Consider the following 15,007-nt stretch of genomic DNA (forward strand, 5'->3'; position numbering starts at 1 on the left):
TTCCCTCCCCATCCCGAGGATGAGGACATTCGAGGGAGGCGGCTAGTACTGCAGGCCCAGAATCCTAACTTAAGCCGCTTAGTTTGGTACAACCGTCAACTCCACGCACAACCTCGGCAGCCTTTCTAAGCAGGCAGTATAAAGAAAGGTAAAGGAACTTCTGTGTGTAAGAAGCAGGCTCCCGCGCGCTCCGCCCGAGCCTCTTCCCTTAGGGCCCAACACGTTATGTAAATCACAAGTTACTCCGTGATGCACACGTGAGAGGGCGGCAGGGGGTGGGGGTGGCGGAGCGGGACGGGGAGGGACACATCAGTACTGTACTTCCCAAGTCCCCTGCGCAGTGCTCTTGGTGGGTAGCCCTCAGCCCCTCTCCCTCTCGTCTCTTTTTGAAAACAGCCCCCGCTCTTTGGTAGCCCCCTTGTGAGATGGGTAGCCATGCGGACCACAGGCTGCGGCGAGCGGGCCGGGGCGGCCACATGGCGCGCTCTCGGGTGATGGCAGCTGTGCTTTGTTTCCATCAGCGATGGGTGAGTCACCGGCCCCCGCAGTCGTCCCAAGGCTGGTCAAGCACGCAGGCCGAGGCGGCTGCAGCTTGAGCAGCTACCGAGGCAGCCTCAGCCTCCCTCCTCTCTTCCTCCTCCGCCTCGTCCTCGGCCGCTGCCACCGCCGCCCCGCGGTCGCCGCCTCCGCCTCCTGCCTCCGCCCAGTCCCCTCCTCCTCCACCCGCGAACTTAGTCAGCGGTTCGCGCCGCGGCGCCACGATTGGCCGGCGGAAGGCGCCGCGTCACAATGGAGCCGGTCGGAGGCGGCGAGCCGGCCAGCGCTGGGGCTTCCCGCTGAGCCCGCTGCCGCGGCCGGCAGCCGACAAAGTGAAGGCGCCGGGCCGCCCCCCGCGCGTCCCGAGCGGCGCGGGGTGGACGCCGCGGGGAGCGCCGGCGCCCGGGGCTGGAGTCGCGCAGGTAGGTCGGAGCGGGACGCCCCCCGACTCGGGGAGGAGGAGCCAAGCCGACCCAGGCGGTGCAGGCGCAGGACCGGGTGAGGGGGCGCAGCAGGTGGGGTTTGCCCAGCAGGTGCGGTTACCTGTCCACGCATCACCTGCGAGCCGGGCCCGTGGGCAGGTGGCTCGGCCGGAGAGATGAGTCACGGCTTCGTAGCTCCCTGTCCTCAGCCGCAGCGAGGCGGTCCCTTGGACCCCAGAGATCTGGGCGCAACACCTGAGCGTGAGTCCTGGGGCGCAGCGGGACCAGGGCTCTGGTTTTCCCGGCTGGAGTCTTGCCTTCCTAAGGGTGATGAGACTTCTCCTGAGGGCGTCCGCGTTTGGGTCGCTCTCGTTTGTCCCCTGCCCTGGCGCTGTTGACAAACATTTTATACTCATTGGATACCCATTGTACGCCTACAGTTTGATGGTGGTGTTGGCGTTCCTTTGTTAGGGAAAGAAGGGGGCAACCTATACCCATGGGGAGAGAGAAGCTACGAGTTTCCTTCTGGGCTGCAGTTGAGCAGGTGCTGAGAGGTCAGGAGGGAGGAGGCTCAGTGTTGGCTCATTACCCTGTGTCCTCAACTGACTTCCCAAAGTCCATAGGTTGCCGCTTGTTAGTTGACATGTGTGGAAGACCTTTCTTTGTGGTCAGAAAGATGCCTTCTCAGCACCCCCTCTCCCAGCTCCCAAGAAAAGGACAAAACTAATTTACAAACAACCTATGTGTGAACTTCCTTGAATAAATTTGCCTTGCCTAAGAACTTTTTAAAAACTCTGTAGAAATATATCAGTATGAAAATTTTTAATTGCAAATATGCTGCCAACTTAAAATAGGCAATTTGTTCACTCCTTTCTAAAAAGAGATTAAATGGCATGTGCCTGTCAGACTGTCCTGTCTCCTAAACCTGTGTAGGGTTGAAGCACACAAAAAAGTCACACTGCAGTATAATTATTTAACAGTTCCAGTACCCTCCATGTGTTCAGGTTACACCTGAGAATCCCAAATGCTCTCTGAGTTAAGGATGCCAGGGTGACTTGCTTTTGTCCCTGGCTTTCCTAGTCCGGAGCTCCACTCTTGATGAGAATATAAAGTGACAGCTAATCTCTGAAGTAATTGGGCCTATGTGATTTAAGAATATAAATCCTACCAGGTCTGCTATTCTCTTAGTTCAGGTAGTGAAGTGGGGGAGGGGAGGAGTAGAGTTGTCACGGAGTGTACAGTTGCATTGTGGCACTTCTCTTATATTTACTATCCCTGCAAAATGTTTTTATTTTACAAAAAAAAAATCTAAATGTTAGAATTAAATTTTCTGTTCTTCGAAACTTGTTTTGATTTCCTTCAATTGGAAAGGTGTTACATGTCCAGCATAACATGAATATTTTCACATTTGGAATGATTTCATTGGACTAGTTGTTAAGATTTGCTTATTTACGACCATTCCACATTGCTGTTTCATTCTTCAGAATCCTCAGAATGAAAGCAACATTAGTTAAAATGAAAAGGGCCTAATCCATATAACTTGAAAAGGATATCCGGTCCTCCAAGATTTTTTATTTAATAAACTTTAGTTTTTAGAGCAGTTGTAGGTTCACAGCAAAATTGAGAGTAAAGTGCAGAGATTTCCCATATGCCCACTGCACCACTTACGCATATCCTGCCCCATTAACATCCTCCACCATGAGGATACATTTGTTACAATGGGTGAACCTAGATTGACACATCATCATCACCCAAAGTCCATAGTTTACATTAGGGTTTACTCATGGTGTTGGACAAATATATAATAACATGTATCCACCATTATTGTATTATCAGAGTATGATAATATCAGTGCTCTAAAAAAATCCTCTGTGCTCTATCTACCTCTTCATCCCTCCGTCCCCCCAACCCCTGGTAACCACTGATATTTTTACTAGCTCCATAGTTTTGGCTTTTCCAGAATGTCATATAGTTGAAATCATTCGAGTCTATAGCCTTCTTACACTTAGTAATGTGCATTTAGGTTTCCACCATGCATTTTCATGGACTTGATAGCTCATTTCTTTGAGTGCTGAATAATATTCCATTATGCCTGCAAATTTTTTTTTAAAACCGTGTGTGGGTGTTTTCCTGCAGTGGCCTGAAATTTGTGATTTTGTTTTGTTGTGTTTTCTGAAGTAGAAAATATTTTAAAATTTAGAAGATTCTTGCTTTAACCAGTGTTATTCTTTGTAAACAAGTTTTCAGTTTTTAATTTTCAAACCCTTTTTGATGGCATCCGAGTATTTTTATGTTCCTTTCTGATTTTTTACCGCCCAGGCAAAAATAGCCTATTTAATCCCTGATTTTCATTTACTGTCTCTCAAGATGAATTTCCAAGTTTTATTTTTGTTTCTCCTTGCTAACATCCTTCTAGCCTACACTCATATTTGCAGCAACGAATGTATGCTGAATTGGTCATGTTAACTCTGGACTTGGTGGAATGGTTTACATTGCCTTCCATATAGGAAGCATGTTCCTCCCTCCCTAACTCCGGAGAACACAGTATCGTGCAGCAATTTAGACCTGTGACCAGACAAAAGGAATTTGGGATGTCCAGTTATAGCATAGAATTTATTTAACCAATTGTAAAATGCATTCTAATTTGTGCCATGTCTGTTTTCATATTGCTGCCTTTTATTTTATTTGCATTGCCTATTGTCATTTTTTTCCCATCTGTATTTTCTAAACTTCCTACATACCTTTTGTATGACTTTGGGTTTTTTCTAGTATTTAAAATAATGTCTTTGGCAGATATCATTTATTTTTCCTTTTCTGGGTCATTAAGATTGTTCTTAAATAAAATTAGGCCTAACTCCAGTTACTGAATCTCTCTTTGAAATTCTTCTTATCACTGCTGTTCATTTAAAAATTCACTAAAGGTAATAGTAAACTCCCTGTTTTATGACATCCTTTCATTTAGGATTCTACTGTATTGCAACATAATATAAATTCACTTCAGTGTTGTTGTGAACCCCTGTAAAGGAAATGAATAAAAATGAGTTGTCGGAGCTTCAACCTTAACCTTTCTTTTTGCCTTTGACCTTTATGCTGTCTTTGATATGGGTCACATGATTCTGCTTGTCCCTTTCCAGTGTATCTTTGAACTTCATCTCCTGCATCTTCAATTTCAGAGTCCCTTTCAGAATCTGTCCTATCTTGTGGCCATTTCCAGAGCTCTATTCTACAATGCCTACTCCTCGGCCAACAGCTTTCACACAAGCTACCAGCTACACAGATTCTATTTCTCTTTTGTTTCCAGCTCTATGCAGGTGCCTGACATCTTCCTCTGCCCATCTCTGATGGAGACTAAATTCTTCACTGTCAAGTAGCATATTCCTACTGATTTCTCAGGTATCCTGATTTGAGAGCATATTTAAATCTTTTCTTCTGTTAAATTCTGTTTCAGCATTTTGATACTCCTCCCCCCCACCCCTCGCCCCCAATCTATTGCAGATTATAAGCAGGAGTCCTCCAAACTTCTACCTAAGAGCATAGACTTTGCAGACTGATTGGTCTGGGTTTGAACCCTGCACCATCACTTTGGATGAGTTGCTGGATTAGTTAAGATTAGCTGCCAGTTGCAGAGACTGCAAAGAATAATGCCTTAAACAAAGTGATGTTTGTTTCTCTTTCACGTGAAAAAAAAACCAAGTTTATAGAGAGGCACAATCCAGGGCTGGTAGGATGGTTTGACAGTCTTCTGAGCCCTGGGCTGGTTCCTCCTTTTAAATCTACCATACATCCGGTGAGGCCCTCAATGAAGAGGTCCTAGATGAAGTGTCCACCATCACATCCAGGCTCCAAGTTAAGTAGAAAGGAGGAAAGAAGGAAGGAGACAGAGGAAAGACAAAAGCCTTTCTTAACGAAGGTCTCTTAAGGACCTTTCCTGAGGCTGTCATACAGGTCGTGTCACATCTCATTGGCCAGAACTCAGTAATGTGATCTCACCTAGCTGGAACAGAGACTGGGGAGTATTGTCCTTATTCCAGACAACATTGTGCTCAGCTAAAATGCGGGAGGTTCACATATTTAGGAAGAAAAGGGGGAATGAACATTGGGTAGCCAAACATCAGTTATTGTACACCTCTTTTTCTTGACTAATGTTACCTATCTCATAGGATTCTTAAGATTAAAAGAAATATTACGCATTAAAGCGTCTAATACAGTATCTGACATAAAACAAGCTTTCGGTAAATGTTAGTTCATATTCCTCCTTATTCCTCTTTCACGAATTGTCTAATTTCCCTGCTTCCACATCACTGGCATCCAAATCCTATTTTAAATACCGGGCATTTGCCCAATTGGTGGTATACCAGACTGTAGTCTTGTACCTTTTCATAGGAGGGAGCAACATATTATTACTGAATGTCAACATTTATTTCTTAGTTTAAAACATGGCTTATATTAAAAACACAGTTCTTGGAATCAAATGGATGTGAATCCTGGCTCTGCCACTTACTTAGTATGAAACCTTAGCCCCTCATACCCTCAATTTCCTTATCTGTGAACTGGGAATAAAAATCAGATCTGAGGATTAAATGAAACAAAATGTGTATAGAGTGCTTAATACTGTGCCTGATAAAGTAAGTGGTAGCTTTTCTCTTTTAGTTTGGCCTAATCTGGGTGAACCTTTTTGAAAATGAACTCTAACTCCATAAAAAAAATGTTTTAAAGTTGGTCATTCATACATATCCAAATGAGTGGTATTAAATTGTTAGTCAAACTTTTTGAGAATTGTCTCCAAAATCAGTTTAAACCTCAACAGCAGCAAAATCTTTCATGTATTTTTTAACCTTCCTCAGCTTTGATAAGAATGATTTGGGGCTAATCCCTTCTCAAGCTGAATGCTATCCACCATTGAGTATATTTCATAGTATTTTTTCCAGCAGGCATGTATTAACCACCTACTGTGTTCCAGACACTGTGCTAGGTTCTGGGAATATAGTGGTAAGCAAAAATGCACATGGTCCCTGGCATCACGGAGGCTCCAGGTTACTGGGGGAGCCAGAAAACAAATGAAAAATTGCCACTGTGAAAATTGTCAGAAAGGAAATGTACAGGTGAAAGCACGTAGAGCTGTGAAAGCACGTACAGCTGTGAGAGCACGTGCAAATGTCTTATGGTTGGAGGTTAAATGGTGACTTTAGGAACCAAAAGTTGACCAGCAAAGTAAAGTACAGAGATGATGCGGAAACATGGTTTGAAATGAGTTCAGACATGAGCTGAGCATGCTTTTAGGCAGGGACCAGAATGTGCCACGGGTTCCCAACACCATTGCAAAGAAGGCATTTTGTAATGTAGAGAGCCATCTTTAAAATAAGTGTATATAATATATAACTTCTCAGTGTAATACTCTGAAAGGGGCTACATAATTGCAGGAATAATTTCGTTCTTTTACAGCTTATTCATGCCATTATTGGCAAACTTGAAATACAGATAACTCTTTTGATACACCAAGCAGATGCATCTGAGCAAGTTGGCTGTCAAGTAGGATATTTGCAGAGAGAGTCAGGGTTGATCTGCATCGCCCTTAGCACGTGGAGTTTGAAGCCATTTGGCTGAATGGGAGGCCATGTGAAAGACTATTGGCGGAAAAATTGGTAGCCCCGAAAGCAGGAGTGGAACATGACCACAGGATGGGAAGTGTGGACAGTGTGTTCTGGAGAGCAGCCTGGACTGCTGTCCGGGATGGCCTCTCGGCCAGTGGGCAGCTCCAGCGTCCATTCCCTCCCAGACTTTCAGGTTTGCACAAACAGGAACCCAGCTCCACACATTGGCAGTGGGGTACCATTGTGCCTGGCCCTGTCCAGCTGAGCTAATTGGGGCTTCTTGGGAGAAATGTTGCCTCTCTACTCCCTTTTAGAGCCTTGCAGAGTGGCTGGGAGGCTCTGCTTCCATGCAGCGTGGTGAGGCATGAGAGCCTCGGGGCAGAGCTGCCTGCCGTGGGACTGCACGTTGTTTCTTGCTCTAAGTAGATAAATTTAAGATAAATTCTGTTCATGAAAAGATTTTAAAGTTCATCTCTAGGCAAAACGAAATGAGTTTTTTTCCTGGCCCTCTTTCAATGCCGAAAGAGGCATTCCTCAACTAAGCAATGACGTGTCTTCCAAAAGCATTTGTGAGTCATGACGCTGTTTTTCAGACACACAGTGTTGTGCATGGTAATCATGTCCCCAGGCTTCCCCAAGAGGGTTTATCCTGTGCCAGCGCTGCCCTAAGGTGCCACACGTCTTTCACCTTCACCCTCCTAGGAATGCCCTTGGAATTGGGACTTCCTGTTGCTCTCCACTTGCCATGAATTTGGCACGACAAGCTTGTTCCGACCTCAAGGTCTTCTCAACTGCTGTTCTCTGCCTGGAATGTTCTTCTCTTCTGATTTTGCACGACTGCTTCCTTCTCCTCAATGAGGAGTCAACTTAAATGTGGCCTAGAGATACCTTCTCTGACCATCTCAGGTGCAGCCCCTATAACCCCGATACTTACTCCCATCATAGTCTTTCAGATCTTGGTGTATTGTTTGCTTGCTTATTTATCTTCTAGTCTCTTCACTGCCCCCACCAGAATATAAAATTAGTTCTGTGAAAGTATGGACCTGATTACCTGCTCTTGAGCCTGGTTTATAGTAAGTTTCCCAAACTACTGCATGGGATATTGGCAAATAATTTTACCCCTTTGAGAATAAAAAATGGGACTAATAATATACCTATGGAACCTGCCTCATAGAACAAATGAGGGCCTGGAGTAAGTAAACTGAAGGTGCTTTCTTTTTCCCCAAACTTGCTATTCATCTTTAGATTTCATATTTTGCAAATAACAATACTATTTACCAAATTACATGACCCAGAGAAAGCTAGAACTCGTTCTGGGCTTGTCTTTGCCCATTCTTTCCCTACACTGCTCCTTATATCGGGTTGTCGGAAAAGTCATGATGTATTTTTTCTGTTTTTCCTTGCAAAAACGCGTCATGAGCTTTCCAACAACCCAATGCAATTGGAAAGCAACTTGTCCAGAGACCGTATTCTTAAAGTTCCTTCTAATGGCACCTTTCCTCCATGTCCCTGAACTATCTTGAGTCTTTTCCAGGATCACTGCTAATTGTCTTCCAGTAGTTTAGTTTGTAGTCTTTCCTATCTTCAACCCCCAAATTTGTTGTCCACACCACAGGGCACAGGGAAGTAATCTTTCTGAGAGGCAAATCTCACACCATCATCACTACGTAGTTTAATAACAACCCTTTAATGACTTAATTAGCCACAGGGTCAAGTCCAAACTCCTTGGTGAGCCATATAATACAGTCCTCCTTTGTTGGCTTCCACAGCTCCCAGCTTTACCTCTTGCCACCCTGTCATTTCTTAACCACCAGTGCATGCACCACTGACACAGCTTGCACAATCACGCCTTCATATACCAGTCGTCCTCAACCGTTTACAGCATAGGGAGGAAGATGGCTGGGCTCCATAACTTTGTGTCTTCCCTCTATCTAGGGGGCTCGTATCCGCTTGTCAAACACCTGCCCATCCTTGAAGAATCATTTCAAGCATACCTGCTCTAAAAGACCATTCAAGCCACTTTCCCTCTGCCTCCCACCACCCCCAGGAGCTCCTCCTCTGCACTCTGCTGCCTCTGAGCCTGTACTCCTGTTATAATATCTAAGCCGGAGAACGGCTCTGCTTCCTCATAGGCCCTTCTTCATGATAAAGATTATTTCCTTCATCTCCAGGAGCAGGCATCATATTTGGCATGTAAATGGAAATCTGGGAAAGAATTTAGGGAATAAAATTCAGCATACTTATTATCTGGTCCAGGGCTTTGTTTCACTAACTTATTTTTGACTGGTAGTTGACTAAAATTTGAAAGCTGTCGTTGACGGTTAGAAATAGAAATATATATATATATATATATATATATATATATATATATATGCTATTAAAAAATAATCAGTTGAATGGCCAGCATATTTTTCAATGAGCTAGTGTTTATTGAACATATTCTGTGTTCAGAGTGCTGGATTTGACAATTTGTAGGAGATGCTTAAGACAGCTTTTACCCTTTTCTGAAATAATCTTGGGTTTGTCTTTCTATTAGAAGTCAAAATTTTAAATGATCAGTACAAGCTCTTGGCTTTCAGACAGTTTAGAAGAGTGTCTCCGAATATTTTTCTTCCAGTACCCCCTAAAAGGATTTTGAAAAACTATGTGCTCTCCTCATCCATGTTAGAAGTTAATATCTAAAATTTTTCATCATGACTTTAAATAATTTTAAAAGATGACATTTCTGATATAAGTATTGATATTTTAGGGAAAAAAATGTTAATGTACCCAATAGAAGCTAAGTTAATACCAAAATGATTTCATATCTGCCATATCCATTTTAAAAAACACATGAACAAGCTCTTCTAGAAAAGTCAGGAATTTTACATATTTGTTTCCTTCATGGACCTCATCTCATTCCTTTTCTCCTCTAAAACTTAATCCCAGTGTAACATTGATTACCTTATCACACTCTTGTGACACACAAACATAAACACACACTATATCTTTATTTTTTTAAGTTCTTGTGACAATAAGTTTCTGTTAAATAAAATTTCTTTGGATTCAGTTATGATTTTTTTCTAGTACACAATTGACCAGAACAACAAGTATATTAGAATATTGATGAATCATTTTTAGGTATAGGTAAAATTTTATTGGAAAATTATCTCCCAATGAGATGCATGGGGCTTAAAAATTATTTATACATAAGTAAATATTACTTATTGCTAGATTAAGCTAGGCTTGGTATTAAATCAAGTGCTTTTCAAATGTAAGTGCTCAGTAAATCTTGCTACATAAACAAGTATATGGGAACAAGGGCAGTATAATTCCACCCTATTTCTTAAACTCCTGAGTTATATGCCAGAAGTTATCTAGTGATTGGTCATAAAAGTGATTTTCAGTTTTCTGTTGTCTAATAACTTGATTAGATCTTCCTCCAGTGTTGCTCGAAGCAAAGAAATGGAAACTTTGCCCTGACTTCCAAAAGGATTTGTTTCTCGGTCATGAGAGTCATTCACTTTCTTAACATCTATAACCCTACAGGTATTTCAAACTATCCCTCTGGTTGCGGCCTTGGAGATTTTTACTCCCCAAGGCAATGCACTACAGGCAGACTCCTGACAAGTGAGATGGTTGCCTTTCTTTTAGAATGTGGGAGAAGGGTGAATGTGAAAACGGAAAAATAAAAAGATGGCTAGGATGAACCAACAGGACATCAGGTGTTTTCAAGCAGATACTTTTACACAAGGGTTAATTGATGATCTGGAAATAAATTCTTCCAGAGAGAATAAATTCTGTCCCTTCCCTCCAAAAAAAGTGGGAAACAGCAAACCCCATAGCCCTGTTTGAAGATGAACTGGTGTGGGTGCTAAAGAAAACTTTTCAGCCAAATTAGCTATGAACTCTAAGGAAAAAGGCCCCTTGACTAAGCCAATGTAAAGATTTCTTCTTGGTGGGAAGGAACATTCAACAGAGAAAGAGCATGGTGAGTGCATATCATATGTATATATTTTCTGACAGAAGCTAATTTGATACCGAAGTGATTTAATCACCATCATCCATTTTAAGAATACACAAACTCTCCTAGAACAGTTAGAAATTGTATATCATTTTAAAAATACCCATTGTTAGACTAGCTACCAAAAAAATGGTAAAAATCACCAGACACTTGACTGATAGTCAGGTGAGTCAGTGGGTGACTGGTTTTTAAGAAGAAGTCTCAATCCTATTGGGAAAAAAAAAAATTCTTCAGCATTTTATCAGGCATGCTCATTTCTTCCCAGAAGGAGGCTGTGATTACAGCATGCAAAAAGATTTGGTCCCAGACTAAATTTGGGGCATTTTGTCTTTATGGAGTAAGGCAATCTGAAGGGAGAAGAGTTAAGCCTAACCATCATCCTATTGAGTAGGGAGCCTTTCCTGGGGCTCTCCTGGTCCCTGGATGCACTGGCCACGTGTAAAGACAGTGTTCTTTTGCTTTCTCCCAACAGCATGTAGCAAATCTCTCCTGAAACACTTTTCAGGAACCCCTGCGTTACTACTATATGTTTGTGTATTCTAACATACTAAAGCATTTACATTCACATTTATTCTCCTGCTGACCTGCAGTATGTACTGCAGGGGCAAGTCGTGTTCCCATGCTACAAATGTAGGAACTGTTTGTAATGGGATATGTGGCTTGTGTAGGCAAACCCCACAAATTAATAGCAATCTGGCACTTGATGAAGCAACTTTTTCTACAATATATTACCTGGCTCTCTTTCCCAGATGTGTTATTTTATAAAAGGCTCTTAGGATTGGAAAGCTTGACTTAAAGGGAGCACATGAAGACCAAGTGAGATAGATGCTTGAAAAAAGCTTAGTCAAGTACATGGCTCTTGGCAGGCCCCCAGACTTTAAAAAGAAAAATAATGTATTTGAGTTTTTATACTGCCATGCTTCATTTTATGAATTTTAAAAAATTAATTCAACAGATTTTTTTTTGAGCACTTAATATTTGTCAGGCATCATGCCAGGCACTAGGAATACACCCAACAATGAAAACAAACAAGCAAACAAACAAACAACAAAAAACCACTCTGTGTGGAGCATGCACCCTAGAAGAGAGAAGCTAGACAAGAAGCAAATGCAAGATACAAATTCCTTGGGTGGGGACTTTTGAGTCAACCTGAATTTTATGCTCACCTGAGCATAATATTGAACTTACCTGAATTCAAAACCTTGAGTTGATTTGGGTAAGCTGATTCAAGTTGTGGTATTCTAGAATTGTTTAGAAGAGACCTTAGAGAGTATCTATTGATTATTAACTTTTTTATGTTATAGATATCCTTGAGGGTCTTTCCCAGAATAATACATACATACTTATATGCATAACATTTTAACATGCCTTGAAATCATTTTTATATCACCTCAAGTTTATATCCTTAGTCTAGTCCAGTCCTTTCTTTTTACCGATAAGACAATTAGGTTGAGAAAGGCAAAGTAGAAATTGCTCACAGTGTCTTAACTAGTTTGTGGCTGAATCAAGGACTTAAAATTTCCATAAAGTTGTCTGCTGCTTTGTCTACTAAAATCTAAGTAACTAGAATGTTAAATTCTCTAAAACGATTGTCTGTAAAGCATCTCCTGCATTTTTATTTATTTATTTATTTATTTTGTATATGCACCATTTTTATTTGCATAGAGTAAAACTTCCCCAAGTAGCTTATGTGGCGAGTGTGGTTCTTTTTCCTATTTCCTGACCAATAACAACATAAATAATATCTCAAGTATTCCAAATGTCCTAGAAAATTTTGAAAAAGGATGAGTCAGGCTGGCGGCAGGAAAGGACAAAAACACAACAACAAAATGGAGATGTTGGAGTGGGGAGATTTCTCTTTTACACATGGGACTTTGGGCACAGTCATGGCTTTAGAGAGCAGATGGGGACTGAAAGTGCCTTTGAAGGTCTCTGAATGTACAGACAGCAGGGGGCTGGGGATGGGAAAGACCTTGTTTCAAATTCAATGGGGCAGTGACTCCCTGGGGTGAAACAGTAGTTACCCCCACCACCCCACCCAGTGATTTCCTCTTGGGACATTTTATACAAAAAACACAGAAGATAAACTTGTACCTTTCAGGAAAATATTCATTGTGCCAAACTTATCTTCGCAGCCACACTTCCTTTACAGATGTCTAAACTTTTAGTACTACAAACATTTTAAGTAATAATAATCCACACTGTCAAATGAGTACTCGATTTCCAAAATTGGATGCTATGTAAAGGTTTTGATTTGCATACAAGATTTTCTAATACATCTGGCTTTAATTCTCTGAAGCTCGGCAAGTTTATCTCCTATAAACATGAATAATTATTGAATTTTTTTTTAAGATTTTATTGGGGAATTGGGGGAGGGGAACAATGTTGGGGAATCAGGGAAGAGGAACAGACAAGTTGCTGTCCTTTTGTTCTTCAGTCTAGTTGTGGAGGACGTTGCTTCACTGGCCCATGTTGGTATTAGCATTGTGTTCTTCCTGGGGGAGGCAGTCACTCGCCAGCCACTGGATGACAGCTCAAGCCAGCTCACGCCAGCTACTGGCCAGCCCCACTGCAGCAGGGGCTGCAGCCTATGGCCGTCGCCAGCAACTCACAGGAGGGCAGCACCAGGTCGAGCTGTTGTTCACCATCTTAGCTGTAGAGGGCGCAGCCTTACTGGCCCTCTTGTGGCATCCCAACCGGGGCCCTGCTGCTCAGAGCTGCTATCCCAAGCCAACTCCAAACCAACGCGCCACTCAGCCGGCCCTATTTATTGAATTTTTAAGCTGCTTTCTATTGTTGATCTCTTACAGACAACCTTTTTTTTCCATTAGAATTCCACCTTAATATTGTGACACCTCTGATAGAAGAAATTCTAGCCTTTTCTCAGTGAAAGGCCCATTCCTCCATATTCCCCACCCCCATTTGGGGGGCATGTCTAGCCTACTTTTCCATCTGTGTGCCTTGTTACTATGGTGATGGGCACCAGAGAAATAGAGAGCAAAGCAGATATAATAAGCATCTCCTACAATGCTAAAAAGGGATCTAGGTTCTCCAGGCATGGCTTGTTCTTTATTGGTGGCAGAACTGGACCGGCCCAATTGGGAGGGGGCACTGGGGTTACAGGCCCTACAATTCCCTTTGTTCTGCACTTCACCAGACCTTTCTCTACCCAGAGACATGAAGGTAAAGGAAGAATAATGGGAGCCTGTGGTGTAGAAATTAGTGCCACAGAAAGAGCCAGCCCACTGCAGAGACAAGTCTACTGAAGCACGTTACATGGGAGGGAATCTCGGGCTGGTTTTTAGGTTTTCCTGTCATTAATCCTATTGCTTGATTTTGCATGGTTTAACTTTCAATAGGGAAGATTTACCAACTTAGGTTTTCCTTTCTTCAAGGTTCTTAGCCTGTATTTGACTTTTTTTTAATTGAATCTATCTTGATGGCTAATAGCTTGCAGTATTTGCTTCTGTGAATTATTTTAAATAAGTGGTTAAACTACTAATGCACACTTATTTTATGCTTGTTTTAGAATTACAATTGAATATTTTCTAGATATTGTAGAAACTAGTGTTTAACATAGATTCCCACAGGTAGTTTTGAACTTTCTTAAATGCATGTTCATTCTTTCGTATATTACATCTTCATGTACCATGTTCTTAGACACCCCTAATGAAGTACCCAAACAAATAAATTATTCTAGTTAATCAATTCCATCTTTTGGACACATTTTTAAATTTATTATATTTCAAGTTTGTATTGCTTATATTTTTATGTTTAAGGGCAGATACAGGGTAAAATAATTCAGCACAATGTTTTAGAATATAAAGTCATGGGACTTGAATCAAAGTTTTGGAGCTAAAGAAGCTGAATGTTCCTTATGCCTGTTGTACTATGGCACAAGGGCCTGAAATGCCTTCTAGCTCTGAATTCTTTGGTCAAGTAGCTCCTTTCTTTTTGCCTGATGACCCATATTTTGCCAATTTCGATGTCTGCTATAATGGCTCTTACACAAATGTGAAAATATGCTTGGAATCAACCTCACACTTTGAGTTTTTAAAAATGCCTATACAGTGTAGCCCTCTCCACCAAAGTCAACTTTTCCCCCTTTGTAGCATGAGTGAAAGGAGGAGAGCACTGGGGTGGGAGTTGGAAGCTCCCAGCTGACTCTGGCTCAGCTACTGCCTGAGGTGGGCTTGGAGATGCATTTTTAACCCTATAAATATCATAGCGCTTTACAGGAGGAGCCTAGAAGCCGCAAGGAATGTTTTGAAGTAGAAGGTGACATCAGATTTTTGGAGGGAAGTTATGCTGGCATCTGTATGGAGGATGTGTTGGAGATGAGAGAGAGCATATTGGGAGACCAAGTAGGGCAGTGGGGATGGAACGGAAGAGACTAACATGAAAGAAATTTGAGAAAGAGGTCATAGAATTAAATAGTCCCATTAACTTTCATC

The 15,007-nt window shown here is 42.0% G+C and overlaps 1 protein-coding gene across 3 annotated transcripts in view; it reads left to right on the top strand.

The window, feature by feature from the left end:
• Positions 1–376: 376 nt before the first annotated feature.
• LRRC8B (leucine rich repeat containing 8 VRAC subunit B) overlaps positions 377–15,007 on the top strand; it is a 72,204-nt gene continuing 57,573 nt past the window's right edge. For 2 of the 3 annotated variants that reach the window (XM_019661779.1, XM_019661780.1), the window contains exon 1: positions 712–959. The gene's annotated coding sequence lies outside the window, so the exon portion shown is untranslated. Of the gene's footprint in view, positions 528–711; positions 960–15,007 lie in introns of those variants that run through there. The other variant, XM_019661781.1, reaches the window with a different exon arrangement.

This window comes from Hipposideros armiger, unplaced genomic scaffold (assembly GCF_001890085.2).
Source record: "Hipposideros armiger isolate ML-2016 unplaced genomic scaffold, ASM189008v1 scaffold_361, whole genome shotgun sequence".
Lineage (NCBI taxonomy): Eukaryota > Metazoa > Chordata > Mammalia > Chiroptera > Hipposideridae > Hipposideros > Hipposideros armiger.